This window comes from Leptinotarsa decemlineata, unplaced genomic scaffold (assembly GCF_025532065.1).
Source record: "Leptinotarsa decemlineata unplaced genomic scaffold, Ldec_3_MD MMD2_P_RNA_scaffold_11, whole genome shotgun sequence".
Classification (NCBI taxonomy): domain Eukaryota; kingdom Metazoa; phylum Arthropoda; class Insecta; order Coleoptera; family Chrysomelidae; genus Leptinotarsa; species Leptinotarsa decemlineata.
The window spans coordinates 6457702-6477542 of NW_027412525.1; the positions used below are offsets into that span (position 1 = coordinate 6457702).

Sequence of the window (19841 nt, forward strand, 5' to 3'; positions counted from 1 at the left end):
GTCGATCGGAGCAACGAGCCTTGATAAAAATGTAGTTTCATTCGACGACATCAAACCCGCTCGTCCACCATTATTTGAAATGAATAATTATCAAAGCAATTCAACAACATTCATCCTGAGATGTCTACCATTATTCGAAAATATTAGTTTTTAAGGAAAATGGAAATGATAGGTAAAATGTTCATAACGAATTTTTATAATGCAAACACGTTTAACTAACGAAACTCAAGAGCCTCAAGAGCAAACAGAAATGAAAAATCCGCTACAGAAACTGCTCGATATGACCACCTTCTCTCTCTATACATTCTCTTAGTCTGCGAAGACACCCTCTCTGTACTTGAAATAGCATTCCAGGGTCGTTTCGTATGGCTTCACAATGTAATGTTATTCTATTCAACAATGCATCTCTTGTGTGAATAGGTGTAGCGTAAACAAGGCTTTTTAGATGCCCCCACAGAAAGAAATCCAATGGATTTAAATCCGGAGACCGCGATGGCCATAAATATGGCCCACCTCTACCAATCCATCTATTGTGGAAAATATGGTTCAGATGGTCACGCACAATCAAGCTAAAATGGGGAGGAGCGCCATCATGCATAAACCACATATTTCTTCGGGTTTGCAATGGAACATGTTCCAAAAGTCCATTCAAATCGTTCTGAATGAACTCCAAATAACGTTCTCCATTCAATCGGTCCTGTAGAACGAATGGTCCTATAAGATGGTTTCCTATGATACCAGCCCAAACATTCACGTTGAATTTCCGTTGGTGTTTGGTTTGCAATATACCATGGGGATTTTCTTCGGCCAATATATGGAGATTATGAGACTTGATAACTCCATCTCTACTGAAACCTGCTTCATCAGTGAATAAAACTCGATTAATAAAAGTCATATCCTCTCTTTGCCTATCCATGAACCAATTGGCATATTCCAGTCGTGCTGGAAAATCTTGAGGTGTCATGGCATGTACCTTCTGGATGTGAAATGGGTGGAGCAGTTGTTCCCTAATTATTCTATGAATAGTGGACTTGGATGTATGGAACTGTTCTGATAGATTTATGATGCTCATTGAAGGATCATCAGCGACGGCTTCCAAAATATTTTCCTCCAATACAACGGTACGTACAGTCCTAGGAGCGCCCTCACCACCTCGTTTTGGCAAAACTGTACCTACAATAATATCGAAATAAAACAACGTGCTCAAATTAATTATCAATTATTACATACCTGTTTCCCTCAAGCTGCGATCGACACGCTCGAATGTTTCTCTTGACGGTACCGTTCGATTGGGAAAATGCTCGGAATACAGACGACGAGCTTCTGCAGCATTACAAAATGCTCGTCCATAAAATACATGCATATCTGCATATTCATTGAATGTAAACTGTTCGGCCATATCAAAAAAATTCAAAATATCCCATAGAATATTGACAATACAATGATAGTCATATGACAACGCACCACTCAACAAAACAAAATCGCATTCCAGTTTCTCATTTTTTATCAAAACTTTCTAAAAGGTTTTTTTGTCAACATCTGTGAAAGAAATGGAACATAATTATTCCCTGGATATTTTTATAATAATTATAATTATTCATTTCAAATAATGGTGGACGAGCGGGTTTGATGTCGTCGAGTAGAACTACATTTTTATCAAGACTCGTTGCTCCTATCGACTTTCCACACGAGTACTTTTATTTATAAAATTGTCCAAGTAACCTTATTTTGTTGAAAAATATTTGTCATTTCAAAGTTTTGGGGTGTGGACCATCGGGGGTAGTCCGTTCCTGACTTTGTAGCAAAACAACTGACTCCTGCATGAAAGCTCATCGACGGAATTCATTTGTTTAGTCAATTACCAAAATTTGGATGATTTTGAATATTCACTTGAAAAATTATCAAAGAAAAACATTTTTCATTTTGTAACTTCGAGGGCCCGTAACTTGGTTACGAAGACTTTTAGGAAAAAAAAGTTATATGAAGTACTGGTGATATTTTGACCCCATCTATACATTCCCGAGAGGAAAAGAGGAAGTCCAGGGACACCCTGTATATATATATATATATATATATATATATATATATATATATATATATATATATATATATATATATATATATATATATATACAGTAATAGATATGTTACAAAAACTCACCAAAGTTAGTATAAAATATAAAAAAGGCTCATAAATCCAAACATAAAAACGAGAAGTCAAATGCAAAATTTGACGTTGAAAATTTTGTTACAGCACCAGATAAAATGTGATTATTATAATATTTACACATACAGTGAGATTTGAATGTAAGTGAAAGTGAAAAATTATTGGTAATATGATATTGAAATTATTTGTTCAATTTTATTTATCAAAAGTTAAAATATAATTGTAAATTTGACTTAAATTTTGTATTTCTGATTTTTTGTTTAAATTATTATTATGTTCACTTATGTGAACCATTTCTAGAAAAAGCCTTTTGAATTTTTTATTCTCAACTGTTGACATTTTAGTATTTTGATAATCCATAACATGATCTGAAGGGATAACATGTTCAGCTAGTCCACAGGAACGTTTATTTAGTCTGCAGTCACAGATAATCCTTCTTCTAATGAGAATAATCAAATTATAAATAATTATTCTATAAGATATATTCCAAATTTAACCCCTAAATTACTCAATATATTTCGTGATATAAAAAGTATTAGAATTTCTACCAAGATTTATAAAACAATTTCAACCCTATATTCTAAAATCAAAACCCCTCTCAGCAACAAAGAAAAATGTAATGTTATATATAGTATTCCATGTTCTTCTTGTAATTCAATTTACATTGGTGAGTCCAGTCGTAATCTATCTGGAAGAATCACTTCACATAAAAGTGACTGCAGACTAAACAAACGTTCCTGTGGACTAGCTGAACATGTTATCTCTTCAGATCATGTTATGGATTATCAAAATACTGAAATTTTAACAGTTGAAAATAATAAATTCAAAAGGCTTTTTCTAGAAATGGTTCACATAAGTAAAATAATAATGATTTAAACAAAAAATGAGAAATACAAAATCTAAGTAAAATTTACAATAATATTTTAACTTTTGATAAATAAAATTGAACAAATAATTTCAATATCATATTACTAATAATTATTCACTTACACTTACATTTAAATCTCACTGTATGTGTAAATATTATAATAATCACATTTTCCCTGGTGCTGTAACAAAATTTTCAACGTCAAATTTTGCATTTGACTTTTCGTTTTTATGTTTGGATTTATACGCCTTTTTTTATATTTTATACTAACATATCTATTTCTGTATAATATTCACATGATTTTTATTTTGTAGATATTCTTATTCAAAATAAAAACGTCATGCCCTTTTTTCTTAGCTCACCGTTTTTTACTATTTTGTTCACAGCTTATGTTTCAATTCAATGCGTATGCTGTTTTTGCCTGTTTCATTCACTTTTTCAAATTCATTTAGTTTCATGTGAAAAATAGATTCAGCTATAGAATCAGCTATAACATCAAATGGGCATGTGTCAGTATACTCGGAATTATATAGTAGGTACTGGTTTCTGATAATTTTTTTATCAGGAGGTTTTATTATCCCAGATATTCTTCACCCATTATTTTAGAATATATTTACATAAATCATACGAAATATGATGTAAGGCCAAGGTAGTTGTTGATAAATATCTCTCTAGTTTTATTGAAATCGTCTCCTAGTAAATTTATAAGAAGGTACCCATACTCTCTCAGCTCTCAATTTTCTATATGCCGATATTTTCTGTTACAGTAGAAAACATTATTTCGGGGTTTAACATTTATATTACGTGAAAACCAAATGTAACGTCAGCAGACCATTTGAGAAATTTGGCAACAATGCATGCTAATTATGCTGAATCCCGAATCCGACAGTCTATACGTGTGGCTGAAAAAGTGTAGCTTACTACACATAAATTCCTAGTAACACTTCTTCAATATTTACTTTTTATTTTCTCGGACCTTCCAAACACTTCGAATCTCATCTACAGCAGAGTTCAACCAAATTTCAATTCAATAGTCAACTCTCTTGTTTAATATTCCGTCGAAGTAAGGTTCTAAAAAGATATAACAACTGACATTAATGAATAATACACAGAATAGCTAATCTATACAAAATTTAAATACTGCAAATGAAATTCTCATCCGATTTGGCCTATGAACCGTATTTTCCCACGTAATAGTTACAATACAGTACACGCCACGGCTGATGGCGAGCGATCGCGCAGGTATAGACTCTCCCAACTAAATAACTACTGGATTATGATAAGCCCCTTGCCGGCCAGTGTCGAACCCATGATTCGTTTCAATTAGGGCAGCAATTGGAACATGACTTCTTTGTAATTTCTATTCATACAGTTCAATAAAATGTTATATAATGATACGCTGAATACAAATTTTCTTCATTTTCACTGCTGCTTGTGCTACTATCGTCATTTAAATTTATAATAACTGGATTTACCTATGTTTGAACGTCTGTGAATGTTTCATTCTCCCAATATTTCCGCTTTATATGTACTACATGTCGGCAATACTTTTGCCATTCCTCGTAAGTGGTTTGATCAATCTCGTGCTCCACCAGTTTTCCCACATCTTCCAACTTGAAAGTTATATTCTTTTGGGACAAGTTGTTTTTGACAGTAGCCCAAATGAGTTCAATGAGATTCAAATCCGGATGGTAGAGTGAAAGTCGCAAAACATTTTGTCCGTGTTCAAGCAGAACCTCATCAAATTTGTATCTAATATGATGCTTTTTATTTACCTTGATCAGCTCGATTAATTTGAATATAATGGTATGGAGTATTATCAAATCCAAATCTATTAACAAAAGTACGATATTGAATGAATGTCTACGAATATTAAAAACATGTTAGTATATGTATAATATTTTAACACAGTCTGCTGAGTGTAAACACTTGTGTTCGACTGGGTTAGTTGAAATATATAATACCTATAATATATATATATATATATATATATATATATATATATATATATATATATATATATATATTTATATATATATATATATATATATATATATATATATATATATATATATATATATATATATATATATATATAATATATAAAGATTATATTAACTGTCAATAGATATTGTTCTATTTATCCAATAAATGCTGTAATACTATTATCTAATATCCAATTGTGTAATGTTTTTTAAATGCTGTTGTTCTCAACTTTTTAATTTTTTTTTGGAATTATAGTGTAAATTGTACAACCAATACATATGCAGTGTTGTTGCATTGACTGTAGATTACACTTAGACATTTAAAAGCATTTATTGATCTTTAATTTCGTATTATACTGATGTTCTATCATGTCAGGTTTCTTAAAAACTATTTTTTTTGCTTATTTATGAATAGACTTGACAGATTTTAATGAATTTCCATATGCACCACCCCAGGCTATGACTCCGTAGGTCATAATATTAGAAAATAATAAAACACCAATAGTGTTTTCACTTCAAATATATTTCTCAGAAGTCTGAACCTATAAAGACATTTTCTTAATTTTTTTGTTAATTCAAGTTGAATGTTTTTTCCACTTCAGGCAACAATCTATATAAATTTCTAAACATTTTATTTCTGGGGTTCTGTTCAATTTGAGAGTACAATTGCATTTTTGAAAATGTTTCTGTAAACATTTCGAACTATGAATTTTTATTTCATAAATTTTTGGTTGACATTTTTCCTTACATGAAAATTGTATGAATTTAGTTTACGTAATAGTGAGTATGAGCAAGTCATAACTCAAGTTATGTTTCAAAATTGACATGCCAACTTCAGCCTTCGGTATAGTCAATAGTCTCATCCCAGTTATCTCCATCCACTACATACACAGTGTCATCTGCATATGAATATAGATCACCATCAAGATTTGTATTTAGTAAATCATTAATGTAAATTAAAAAAAGACAGGTTCTAAAACCGTGCCATAAGGAACACCACACTTTGTTATTTGTTTGTTACTCTTATATTCTTTTATTTTTACGAACTGTTTTGTTTCTTAAGTAACTTCGGGAAAGTTCAAGGCAAACACATCTTATTCCGTATTATGTTAGTTTCTCCAGGAGTTTAGAGTATCAAAAGGGTATCAAAAGCTTCCTTCATATCTAAAAATATTCCGATCACTTTTTTGTTAGTATTCAGACTATTATGTATATTTCGAGTTACACTGAAAATTGCATCTTCTGTTGACATTCCTTATCTGAAACTAAATTGTTTAGTTGACATTTTTTTTTCATTTGCAAGAAAGGTAACTGATGTTTTTTTATACATTTTTCGAACACTTCACTAATATTACTTGTTAATGATATTGGTCTATAATTACCAATAGATTTTTCATCTCCATTCTTGTACACTGATATTACAAATTTTGGGAATTGATGGAAAAAAACAATTATTGAAGATGAGTCGAGGGTTTCACTATGAAATATTTAACAGATTTGGGTAAAGTGCTATTTAATTCATCAGAGCCTGGAGCAGATTCATTTTTTAAATAATTTATCATTTCAATAACTTCAGTGTCTGTAATATAAACTTTTTTTATTTATTTGATTTCAAATCTAAATTCAAATATCAATCAACTTTTTCAATGTTATTAGGTAACTCAAGTCAGATATCACAAAAATAATTATTGAAAATATTAGCTATCTCTTAAGGATTCAGCATGGCAATTATCGTATATTTCGTTTACTTTTTACTTTTTTTAACTTTTCTAGTTGCTTCATTGACTACTTTCCATACCTTTTTTATATCTCTCTCAATATCTTTCGGTTTATTCTTAAAAGAATAGCCCTTTTTCATTAGTCTATTCAAGTAATTATGATAAAGTCTGAAGTTATTCAACGGTTTTTCATCACTTCCATGTTTTCTTTTTTTTTCAATTCATCTCTTTGAATAATCGAAATAATCAAACCATCGGTAATCCAATGCTTGATTTTCCTATGTTTTTTTTATTAACAAATTTTGGCAAGGACTGTTCAAAATATTCTTCAAAAATATTGGAAAATGATTGTAAGATACTTCAGGATCATTTTCATTGACGACTTCCTCTCAGTACCCATTTTCTAACAAGCAATTCAGTTTTTCAAAATCAATTTTTTTTGTTTTCATTTGATGGTCGTCCGATTTTTTAACTGTATTTGAATCTGAGCAACAAGTTACAGGAGATTGATCAGTGATGTAGGATTCATATACATGAAATTTCAATAACTCATCGGTATATATTTCATTAATTTTGATAAAAATATGATCTAAGCAACTTTCTGAATCATTTCCCATTCTTGTCGGTGTATTAATATAATTAGTGAAGCAATAGGACTGCAAAATATGAAGATATGAAGCTGAAAATGAATCTTCAATATTCAATATATTCATATTGATATCCCCTGCAAAAATTTCAACTATTTGTTCACAATTATTAAGAACGTGATCAAGAGAAATCAAAAAAGACTTCAAATCACTTGATGGTGGTCTATAAATAGCAGTTATACCAAAATCGATATCATTATCTCAACGGTCGGTAGCCAGGCGGTTCGACGTGGGTGCTTTGTTAACTCACTCGAATTTCATTTGCTATCGTCCAACCCTTGTTAGGAATCACACGTTAAAAGGTAAGACCTTGTTACTTTAGCTCGCACAAGTTTCGACTTCTGAGGGTTGTCATTCGTAGGGGTGTGACAGCTGGTTAACGGAAAAAACAGATTTTGAACAGATTTTTATTTAAGTGACCTGATATAAGAATTCAGATTGTGTTTAGTATATACAATTACACCATCATTTCTACAAATGTTTGAATCGTTATAGAAAATATCATAATCTGGAATCATGAATGGGGCCAAATCATAAATTTTAGAAGGTTCAGAAACCATATTTACATGATATTCAACCCTCAGTTCACGATGTTTTTCTAAAAATATTAGAAATTCATCAGAATTTTTGTTCATACTACGAATATTGAAATGCAAAATGTTCAAACCATATAGATTATGAATATTTGAATCCCAGTTTCTATGAAAAATAGTTTTTTTCATTTCCATTTTCTTCATCTTCCATAAATTGCCTTCGTTATTGGTATGTTTCCTGGAGATTTCAATTTTCTTAGCTTATATTGGACAAATCTTGTCATCACTGCGATGGTTGATATTTAGCACTTCATTTTTTTCTTCAGAACGAAAACAGTTGATACATTTCGAAACGTTCTTCTCACATTTGAATTTATTGTGATTACCAGCATAGTAGGCACATATTCAGGATTTTTGCAATCCTTTGTTTTGTGCCCGAAGGAACAGAATCGTAAACTTCTCAATATATTCAAGTCTTCCACTATTTAACACTGTCCACAACCAATGTTAAGATATTTATTGACTAATTTTTTATAAGTTCTTCCGGTAGTCTCAGCATATACTATCCATATTTTCGAAAATTTCGACTGACGTGTATACTTTTGATACCGAGGTAATCTTTTTCATCGATATTATGGTTGAGATCTCGGAGCTCTGTAAGTAATTCCTCATCACTTTCATATCTTTTTGCTAATCCTATATTAGCCACACGTGGGTTTCTTTGTTCAGTCATCTGAACATCATATTCGTCCCCCAAATTAACTCTTGCAACTTCAAATAAATCTTCAGTGTTCTTTCGGTTTTCACTGTCAATGATAATATCAATTCTTCGTAGTTTTCCAGTTTTAAATAGGAACTTTTACAGACTTCGAACTGATTTTGGATTTTATTATCATATTAGTTACCTCTGAAGTCTGATTGAATTTAAGCTTGATTATGATGCTGAGAATACTGGTATTCATTGCATTTTTTCTGATTTTCTAATTGTTTTCGGAAACCACTGAGATATAAGATAATTTCTTTGGAGGAGAGAGCTCATTTCGCAAATCAACAATAGTTTTTCGTATATCACTGATGTTTTCTGTTATGGACTTCAAATCAGAATTTATATCCGATTTAACATCTGTATCTGAATTCATTAATGTGTTCATAATACTCTTGCAAGTATCGTATAACCATGACACAATATTTTTGAGCTGATTTATTAATATTTTTGAGCTGATTTATTTTCTTCAGTTGGCTCATCGTTAATTTCAAACATTTGATATGATATGAAGTTCTACACTTCCCTTCACACAACTAGTTCAACTAGTTAATTGCAAATGGGACAAAAATGTAATTTTTCACTTGAATCATTCTGTGAAATGTTTCCAGAAGACATTCCACACTCCTTTTTGTCTTGAGTGCACACACACACATTTTTTTTAGAATATGCCTGGTTTTCTGAGAGGCCTCCGGGTATTTATGTGGGTTATACTGTGACGAACTTTCATCTTCAGAGTAATCGCAACGAAAATTATCAGAAGAAATGGTATTTCGATATTCTTTTTGGATCGGAGCCCTAATTTTTGGTTGACACTTTTTGACAAGTTTCCATTTTTTCTTGAATTCATATTCATAATTTCTGGAATGTTCTTGCTAAGATATCACAATTGAATTGTGTAACTTTTTGAAGGTTTGATATAATATCTATATTTCAGATATATATATTTTTTTAAGAAAAATCTTTGGTTTTATGAGGGCGATGTGACTTATGAGACGTTATCGGGTTTTTGAAATCAGACGTGACCCTTCTTCAACTGTAGCACTCCTCCGACTTCTGGATTCTGTTCTCGTAATTTTTGGAGCTGACCGAGTTTCTTGTTGAATACCACAGCAATACCCTTGGACATTTGGAGATCCTCTGCGACGCAGTGAGCTAGTGCGTAATCAACTGGAACCTTGAAAAGGTCTCGTGGCTCTTCTCGAGTTACCCATATACGACCTTCTGTCCATTCGAGTATAAGGACATGAATTTCTGCCCTGGTCCTAATGCAGCTCCAATGGGACACCGAATCGACATATCCATTCCTTCACCAGGACGTCAGCGACGGTAAAGGCTTCCTGGTTGGGCAGGACATAGGCTTCTGCCCACTTGCTGAAGTAGTCCATGGCTACTAGGATGTATTTGTTCCCATGGTCGGACACTGGGAATGAGCCGGCGATGTCGATGGCGATCCTCTCAAATGGACTACCCACGTTACACTGGCGCATTGGAGCTTTTGGTCGTATCCTAGGTCCGTTACTGGCAGCGCATACAGCACACTTTCTGCACTAGTCCTTGACGTCGGCTTGACAATTAACCCAGTAAAACCGTTGTTTTACTTTCTGGAGGGTCTTCGTTACTCCCAGATGTCCTCCCGTGACTCCATCATGGATTTCTTTGAGCACCTCCCGTCGTCTGTTCTTGAGTACCACTGTCTGACGCCTTCTTTCTTCACCGTCTTCGGACTCCAACACCCGCTTCAGAACCCCGTGTTCCAAGGTAAGGGAGTTCCATTGTGCCCAGTAGGCACAATGGTGGCCGAGGTAACGGACTTCTTTCTGGAACAGATAACATTTCTTGGGACTGAGTTTCAATTCAGAACTCCTCAGACGCATGACTATATCCTCCAGATTTTTCAAGTGATCGTCGAACGATTTTCCGACCACGAGTATATTGTTGAGATACACTAGACACGTCTTCCATGAGAGCCCTTGAGAACCGTCTCCATCAATCTTTCGAAGGTCGCTGGAGCATTACAAATATCCACTCTTTGTATCCAAAGTCAAGAAAATCGTGGAGCCGGCTAGCGTGTCTAGGGTGTCGTCGATTCTTGGAAGAGGGTAGCTGTCTTTCTTCGTCACGTTATTTAGCTGGCGATAATCCACGTAGAATCTTGTCGAGCCATCCTTCATCCTCACTAATATGACTGGGGAAGACCACGAGCTGTCAGAGGGTTTGATGACTCCTTCTTTTTCCATGTCGCTGACTATCTTGTCTGCCTCTTCTTCCTTGGCCAGAGGGAGTCTTCTAGCTGATTGCCGAATTGGTCGGGCATTTCCAGTGTCGATTCTATGCTGAACCACATTCGTTCTGCCGCCTTTTCCTTCTCCAATGTCGAAGATACCAATCAACTTCTCCAACTCTTCTGGCAAATTGTTGGCTCGGCTAACAGAACTGCGTACACTCCCTATCACAGAGAAAATGGACGAACAGTGCCCCAACATTGTTCCTTCCTTCAAGGTCACGGGAAAGTAGTTGACATTCATGACCCTGACCGGCACAACTTCTTAAACACGCAACAGGGTCTTCCCCAGTGCGATTCCTCGTCCAATTTTCTCATTGTATATCTTAGGCTCGAACATTACCACCTTGCCGCTGCTCGCATTTCCGTCCAAGCGAGCCTCCAGGATGGTTTCAGCCCTTTCAGGTACGCACACGTCTCCAGCCAACAGGACCCTGATCGTCTCTTCGCTTCTTCCATGAAGCACCAGCTCTTCTCCGCCAACATGTAGGACGCCGTCTTGAAAATTCAGCTCGAACCCTCTGAAATTCATTATGTCCATTCCAATGATCGTGTCGTCCTCTATGTCCACCACCAATGCACGATGTTTCAATTCAGTGCTGCCCAACACCAATTCAATTGGTAGTTCTCCAAGTACAGTGGCTGGCTCCCCTGTTGCGGTGCGTAGCTTCCAACTCAACGGTTCCATTCTTGCCGGTGTTTTGGCGAAGGTTGGTCGAAGAATGGTTCTCGTCGCACCTGTACCTAGCAGCATGGTGCAAGTCTCGTTGTTGATGAGGCCGTCTACGAAAACACCTTCGTCTTGTCGTTGGAGAACGGCAACATATGCGTTTTTCACGGGGGCTTGCTGGGTACAGGCCGACGATTGCCCCTTCTCATCGACCCCCTTTAGTTTTCCTGATTTGGTGTCGATTCTTTGAAAGCTGGACATTTGCTACGCACATGTCAAATTTTCCCACAGTTCCAGCATATCATTTGTTTCCTCTCAGGCAACACTTCTTTCATTACTTTTCTGATGGTGGCCTCAATATCAGCAGGCACTTGTCCATCTTCCTCGATAGCTCGAACTTTGCTCTGGCTCTTGCAGGATTATTTTGCAGCCTCAAACTTCAGAGCGCTTGCCAGTGCATCCACGAGATGTTTGGGATGAGCTAGTGTCAAGGGCTGCCTTGTTTCTTGGTCGCGAATTCCGTCCAAGAATGCCTGAACTGCTAAGCGCTTCATTACATTTTCTGGTGTAGCAGGATATGCCAGACGAACCAATCGAGCAATGTCGGCTTCAAACTCCTGTAGGGATTCTCCTGATTTCTGGCAGCGGTTCTTCAGCTGTGAATGGTAAACGTGTTCTAGGTGTGCCTGCCCATACCGTAGTTCAAAATGTTTTATAAGTTGGTCATAGTCTTTCTGCTCTTGGGACGTGAGGGTTTGCAAAATATTCGTTGCTTCTCCACGCAACGCCAATGTTAATGCTACCGCCTTTTCTTCGGCATTCTATCCATTTGTTCCGGCTGCAGCTTCGAATTGTCGACGGTAATTTTCCCAGGGAGTTATTCCGTCGAACTGGGGCGGCTTCATGGAGAGCTTTCCTGGTTCAGAACTGACTTTGACATCTTTCAGTTCCGGAATTGAATTTTGGTAACCGTTTCTGTGGGGTTGGAGAATTAACGATTTGGTTTCGCAACTTGCTAATTGTTTCCTTTATCTCGCTGATTTCTGCCTCAAATCCGCCTTTGATCTCATCTCCTAATGTTTCTTTCATTCTCTTGATTTCTGCCCCGATTTCATCTTTGATCTCCCGTTTGATTTCCTCTCTGATTTTGTCTATCTCTGTCTCGATGGTACCTATTCTCTCTTCGAGCAGACTCGCCACACCACAAAGTTCTTTCTTAAGGCCTTTTGCATTTTCTAGAAGCTTCTCCTACAGACTTACCGAATTTTGTTGAAGTTCATCTTTCAGCGATTTGTTGTTCTCATCGAGTTTGCTCATTATTGAACTCAAATCACCCCCAGAAACTTCTAATAAATATGCTTCTGGATCTTCTCCTGATTCAATCAAGTTATCTCATAGTCTCTTCTGGAGTACTGATTTCTTTCCGGAAGAATCTAGCTCTCTCTCCTCCAATTCTTTTCCACAAAACTGAAAATGTCCACTTATTTTAATCGAGTCCGAAACACTTATTTATTTTCACAAGTCTATTTTTCGCGAGAATGGTCTATCAGTTTATGTTTCCGTAGTTCGGTACTGTCCACTTCGCGAAACACAATGAATCACCAGTCTTTACGCGAACAAATAAGTCTTCACCGTAATACAAAGAGTGTCCACCAAGCGCTCAAAAATTTTTGAAAAAATCCACTTCTGATCACCAATTGTAACGAATTAAAGAGTTAACTGTCTTGAACAAATTTATTTTCAACAATATTTCACTATCACAACTAATTTATTTACAACACTTAGCAACTAACGCTTAATTTATCTTCACCGTTAGAATTCTTTCTTTAAACGCACGATTCACTTTCTAGATACAGACTCCCTCTCTGAGCGAGGACCCGACCTTTTATATTAGTAACGAACGTTCTAAATACCTCTAGCGTTTTCGGTACTCATCTATTATTTTCGTGTCGATTCGTCGATCGCATTCCTTTCGCGGTGAGTCATATTTTTGGTGTATGAGATTACGGTCAGGGCCGGCTTCAGATTCATTACAATATTGTGAAAATTAATAGATAATTTAAAATTAATTCAAGATACCAAAGGTGTGGTATACCTGTATGTGTGGTATACCTGTATGGTATACCTGTATGGTATACCTGTGTAGCATAAATAGGGTTAGCTTCAAAAGTTTCCCAGTTCAATCTTACTTTTGAAGATGATCACTTGGTGATAGAAACACGTATCGAGGTGTTGAAAATAACGATTTGGTGTTGGGGAAAAAACTCAAGTAATATTCATTACTACAACAAAGGTTCCAAACAGTGAATCATAAATCGTCTTGAAGTTTAAGAATGTTCTTCAAGTCTATATTGTTCAGGTGAATTTTTCTGAGTTCCAACTCTTCAAGGTCAATCTTGTTTATTTCGATTTCTGGAATGGTTAGTGGAATGGCCTCTCACAATTTATGTTCTGTTCCATAACTTGAAATCTTCGATTGTGATTCCGCAGTAGGTAGGTCTAAAGTGGGTGGGTCTATTGGACCCTCCACCGCAACCCATAATGGTTTATTGTGGCTTACACCTATTCCCACTCGGCCAAATGAACCTAGCTTCTTAACGAAGCCGATTAGTTTGTATGGTGAGTGGTGTTACAGGTCAAATGGTGAGTGTACGAATCAGCCGAACTCAAAGAACCTGATTCGGTCTCCAGCGGGGCAAGCACAAAGTATATGCTCTGCTGTTTCATCATTCTCCAGATAGAGGTGACACACACTGTCTTCCGACAGTCCAAGTCTCTGCATGTGAAAACACAACTACCGGTAGTGTACATAACAAAAAGCCCCCAGGTTATCCGTCCATTCCGAAAGAACAGCAAGTGCAAATAATTGGTGGGATGGTAGTAAATCCTGAATAGTCTACTTATTCCGTCTCGAATGTTTGTGAGGTGTCTCCTTCTGCTGTGTGGAGACTTTCGAAGAGAAATAAGTATCATCCATACGAAATCAAACTGATACACCAATTTACTGAAGATGACCCTAATCGAAGAACAGAATTCTGCGAAATCATGACGGAAACCATTGAAAAGCATCCTACCTCTCTCCACAATATTTGTTTTAGTGACGAATGTACATTTTTTTCAATCGGCAATGTTCACAGAAAAGATTGCCATTATTGGAGTGACACCAACCCTCACGTTTTCCGGGAAACACATACCCAATATTATTATATTATTATATTTATTACATCCTTTAAGATCACAAAAAATAGAAAATAAAGTATATACATACAAACATAAATATAAATATACATACATATAATTATAAATATAAGTGTAAATGCAACGATGAAGATAATACATACACATACGTATAAATGAACGCAAATAAACGTACATACATATAGGTATAGATAAAATAGTTGGCAAATTGAATTTAACATAGCATCTATTATTAGTCCTCACATTGACTCAAATATTCTGCAATACTGTAAAAGCAACCGCTAATCAGAAACTTTTTAAGTTTGGCTTTGAAGATAATATCCAGAAAAAATCAAGGTTTGGGCAGGAATATTGGGAAATCATATTGTAGGACCTCTATTTATTGATCAAAATTACACAGGAGAACTGTATTTGAACATGCTGGAAACTACTATTGACCCTATCATCACTTCAATCGTCGAAGCGAATCCTAATGAATTCGATATGGATATTGTATTCCAACAAGATGGAGCACCACCACAATATTCCAGACAAGTAAGAAACTATTTGGATACTACTTTTCCCGGTCGTTGGATTGACCGTCGAGGTCTTACAGAATGGCCAGATCGCTCGCCAGACTTAACACCTTTGGACTTTTTTATGAGACTATTTGAAGCCTACTTCAATATTGGATATACGGCAGAGAATAATACATATTTGTAGAGATATTGACGTTACTGTGTAAAATGTTTTACGTGAAATATCGTATAGGATGTTCTTATGTCAAGAAGTGCAAAGCAAAATTTCAAAAGGAATGTTTTTGCTGATAATCAATTGTATACTTTCTGGTTATTTTTTGAAAGAATAAAACGAAGTGTTTCCCAAGTATTTCAGTACACCTAATACCATCGTAAATGCAGAAACGGATTCAGGGAAGTGGTTCAAAATTAATGTTGTTGATTCAATTATGAATAAATCGAGCGAATTTCAGGAAAAAGACAGCGGGTGAGCTTTAAGTAAAATTCTTTCATTAGAGGTAGTGATAAATAAATATGAGGTGGAAAACGGCTCTTTCTTCATCAAGTTACCTGAACAAATTCTGACAAAAGGGTCTGTATCAATGTACGAAACAATGACGTGGGGATTATCTGTTCAGTAGTAGTGCATATTATGTCTATTTACCATTACATCACTTTTAAATGTGAAAATAGAACAAATTCTAAAATATTCGGTTCTTCGCTTTGCAATACCTAACTCTGATATCATAATCCATTTTATAGAGTTCTTGATGTAATGATATTCAGTATGATGATGAACTTAATATTTCATCAACATTCTGTTCACGGAAGTACGACTTAAATCCAACTCTCTTGCAGTACCCGTACATAGGTACATGAGAATTTTCCTCTGTTGAGAGCATCACCGCTAGTTAATTTCCTTCATCTGTTGAAATTTTATTTTCTACTTGCTTTTTCTAATGCTTGACACTGTCTATTTTTTCGAATGGATGGTAGATGCTGGTCCCACCCGGCATCACCCGATGAGATACCACCGCAATGGCTTAGGCAGCGTGGAGTAGCTTTCGGGCTAACATTTCGCTGCTGTGCCGTTGTTTCAAATGTGGGAATATAAAGAAAAATACATGATGGCGCTCCTAAGGTCAAAATACTGAAGGTGAGGCTTTCGCAATAAGCAGCGGACTTATTCAGATTATAAATGAACCAACCAGGATTCCTGACCATAAGGAGAATATGATATCCTTCTGGAACTATACCCAACAACCAATCCAGAAATTTACACAGTCACCGTAAGGTCTCCATTGAAATCTACTGACTACAAACTCATTCCGGTGTTGTGAGAATTACCAATAAATTCTGGAAAACAATCTAAGCCGTGCAAAGTTTGGCATTACAGATCAGCTGAATGGGAGGATCTTCAAAACTATTTCCGAAATTTCCTCTGGCTAGACGTTTGTTTCAGCTCTAAAGAAAAATCAAATTGTGCTTCTGAAGTCACGGAAGTTATTTTATGATCCATGGATGCATATATTCCTTTTCCAATGAAATGATCTTCTAACGGCAAACCTTGGTTCAATATAAATTGCGAGTAAGCTATCGCCTCCAAAAATCTGGCCTACAGGCAGTGGCGCAAAAATCCCAGTGCTGAAAACCAAACTGAATTTGTTAATGCTTCCAATAGCTGCAAACTTAGAATACATGAAAGCAAAGAATTTCGCAATCAGAAAATTAGTGATAAACTGCTTGATAATCCTTCTAGTCGGTAGCTGAAGCTGTTAATCATAACTTTACAAAATTCACAATTCCACCACTAACACAAGCGGATGATTCAATTGCAAATAAACTCACACCAGTATTCTGCAGACTTTACAAGCTGTTTAGCTTCTTGCCATCAGTAATATAAAAAATCATGAAGAAAGTCGTAAATCATCATAACCTCAAATATTTGGAAGGCTTCAACATCTTGAGCGATTATCAATATGGCTTTCGGAAACAAATATCAACAGACGACCCTCCATCATATTATTATGTCACCCATATTCGAAATAACGCAATTGAGTAACATGGAGAATCAAAAGATGTTTGGCTTGATATTTCTAAGGCCTTAAACTGTGGCATGAGGCTTTGCTGTCCAAACTTCGATGCCTTGGCTTGTAGAATCATTTTTCTGTATGGCTTCTCAACTTTCTGAAAGAACGTTCCTTGCAAGTGGCCGTCGCGTCGATGGATATCTCTCGAATACTTTCACCATCAACGCTGGTGTTCCCCAGGAATCCATTTTATCTCTTACCCTCTTTTTATTAGTTATCAACGACTTATTGGAAAAAAAACAAGAATTCAATATATTGCTTTGCTGACGAGAGCACACGTGTCTCGTCATTACATTTGGATTCCAGGACATCGGCTACGAAGGCACGTCTTTACCGGCAGTAGGAGGTTGCATATCTCAATGAGGATCTAGAGGTATTTCCAAATAGGGGTGAAAGTAACCAGGTTCAATTCAATGCCACAAAAACCTAGGCATAGGTTTTCTCGAAGAAGATAAATGTCTCCGAACCGGATATAATAATGTCAGGTCAGACAATTTCTCTTCCCACTTCAAATAGTTTGATTGGGGGTTGAAATGGCACAATCAAGTCGCTGGAATTGCAAAGGCTGCTTCTCAAAAGTTCGGGACACGCTTCGAACCAGGAAACGGAACACACCTCAGCAACTTTTGATGATTTATTGAGTTCAGATTAGACCTTCTTTAGAGTATTGTTCTCATATATGGAGCTACCCCAAAACATAACCTGAAGTGTTGGATTCCATCCAGCAAAGAGCCATCCGTCTGATTGGAGGCACGAACATCACGTGCAATCTTGATAGCCTGGAACATCGAAAAAAGGTTGGAGATTTGTCTCTTTTTCATAAAGACTTTCACTGGAAGTGTTCAAGTGACTTGGCACATTTGATTCCACCAAGAGCCGTACATATCAGAAATACGCGATGGACTGTTGCTGCTCATCGTTTTGAGGTTCACTCAGTAAACCTCAAACTTCACTGTTTAATAACTCTTCCATCTGGAGAACTGTGTTTATGTGTAATAAACTTCCCGAGAACGTTGCGAGTAAGCTATCGCCTCCAAAAATCTGGCCTACAGGCAGTGGCGCAAAAATCCCAGTGCTGAAAACCAAACTGAATTTGTTAATGCTTCCAATAGCTGCAAACTTAGAATACATGAAAGCAAAGAATTTCGCAATCAGAAAATTAGTGATAAACTGCTTGATAATCCTTCTAGTCGGTAGCTGAAGCTGTTAATCATAACTTTACAAAATTCACAATTCCACCACTAACACAAGCGGATGATTCAATTGCAAATAAACTCACACCAGTATTCTGCAGACTTTACAAGCTGTTTAGCTTCTTGCCATCAGTAATATAAAAAATCATGAAGAAAGTCGTAAATCATCATAACCTCAAATATTTGGAAGGCTTCAACATCTTGAGCGATTATCAATATGGCTTTCGGAAACAAATATCAACAGACGACCCTCCATCATATTATTATGTCACCCATATTCGAAATAACGCAATTGAGTAACATGGAGAATCAAAAGATGTTTGGCTTGATATTTCTAAGGCCTTAAACTGTGGCATGAGGCTTTGCTGTCCAAACTTCGATGCCTTGGCTTGTAGAATCATTTTTCTGTATGGCTTCTCAACTTTCTGAAAGAACGTTCCTTGCAAGTGGCCGTCGCGTCGATGGATATCTCTCGAATACTTTCACCATCAACGCTGGTGTTCCCCAGGAATCCATTTTATCTCTTACCCTCTTTTTATTAGTTATCAACGACTTATTGGAAAAAAAACAAGAATCCAATATATTGCTTTGCTGACGAGAGCACACGTGTCTCGTCATTACATTTGGATTCCAGGACATCGGCTACGAAGGCACGTCTTTACCGGCAGTAGGAGGTTGCATATCTCAATGAGGATCTAGAGGTATTTCCAAATAGGGGTGAAAGTAACCAGGTTCAATTCAATGCCACAAAAACCTAGGCATAGGTTTTCTCGAAGAAGATAAATGTCTCCGAACCGGATATAATAATGTCAGGTCAGACAATTTCTCTTCCCACTTCAAATAGTTTGATTGGGGGTTGAAATGGCACAATCAAGTCGCTGGAATTGCAAAGGCTGCTTCTCAAAAGTTCGGGACACGCTTCGAACCAGGAAACGGAACACACCTCAGCAACTTTTGATGATTTATTGAGTTCAGATTAGACCTTCTTTAGAGTATTGTTCTCATATATGGAGCTACCCCAAAACATAACCTGAAGTGTTGGATTCCATCCAGCAAAGAGCCATCCGTCTGATTGGAGGCACGAACATCACGTGCAATCTTGATAGCCTGGAACATCGAAAAAAGGTTGGAGATTTGTCTCTTTTTCATAAAGACTTTCACTGGAAGTGTTCAAGTGACTTGGCACATTTGATTCCACCAAGAGCCGTACATATCAGAAATACGCGAT

General features: G+C 36.2%; 2 protein-coding genes across 9 annotated transcripts in view; one reads left to right on the forward strand and one right to left on the reverse strand.

Moving 5' to 3' along the window:
• The window catches only part of Ir8a (Ionotropic receptor 8a), a 465956-nt gene that overhangs the window by 341036 nt on the left and 105079 nt on the right, over positions 1 to 19841 (reverse strand). The window lies entirely within an intron of this gene.
• The window catches only part of LOC111513753 (uncharacterized), an 81085-nt gene that overhangs the window by 20116 nt on the left and 41128 nt on the right, over positions 1 to 19841 (forward strand). The window lies entirely within an intron of this gene.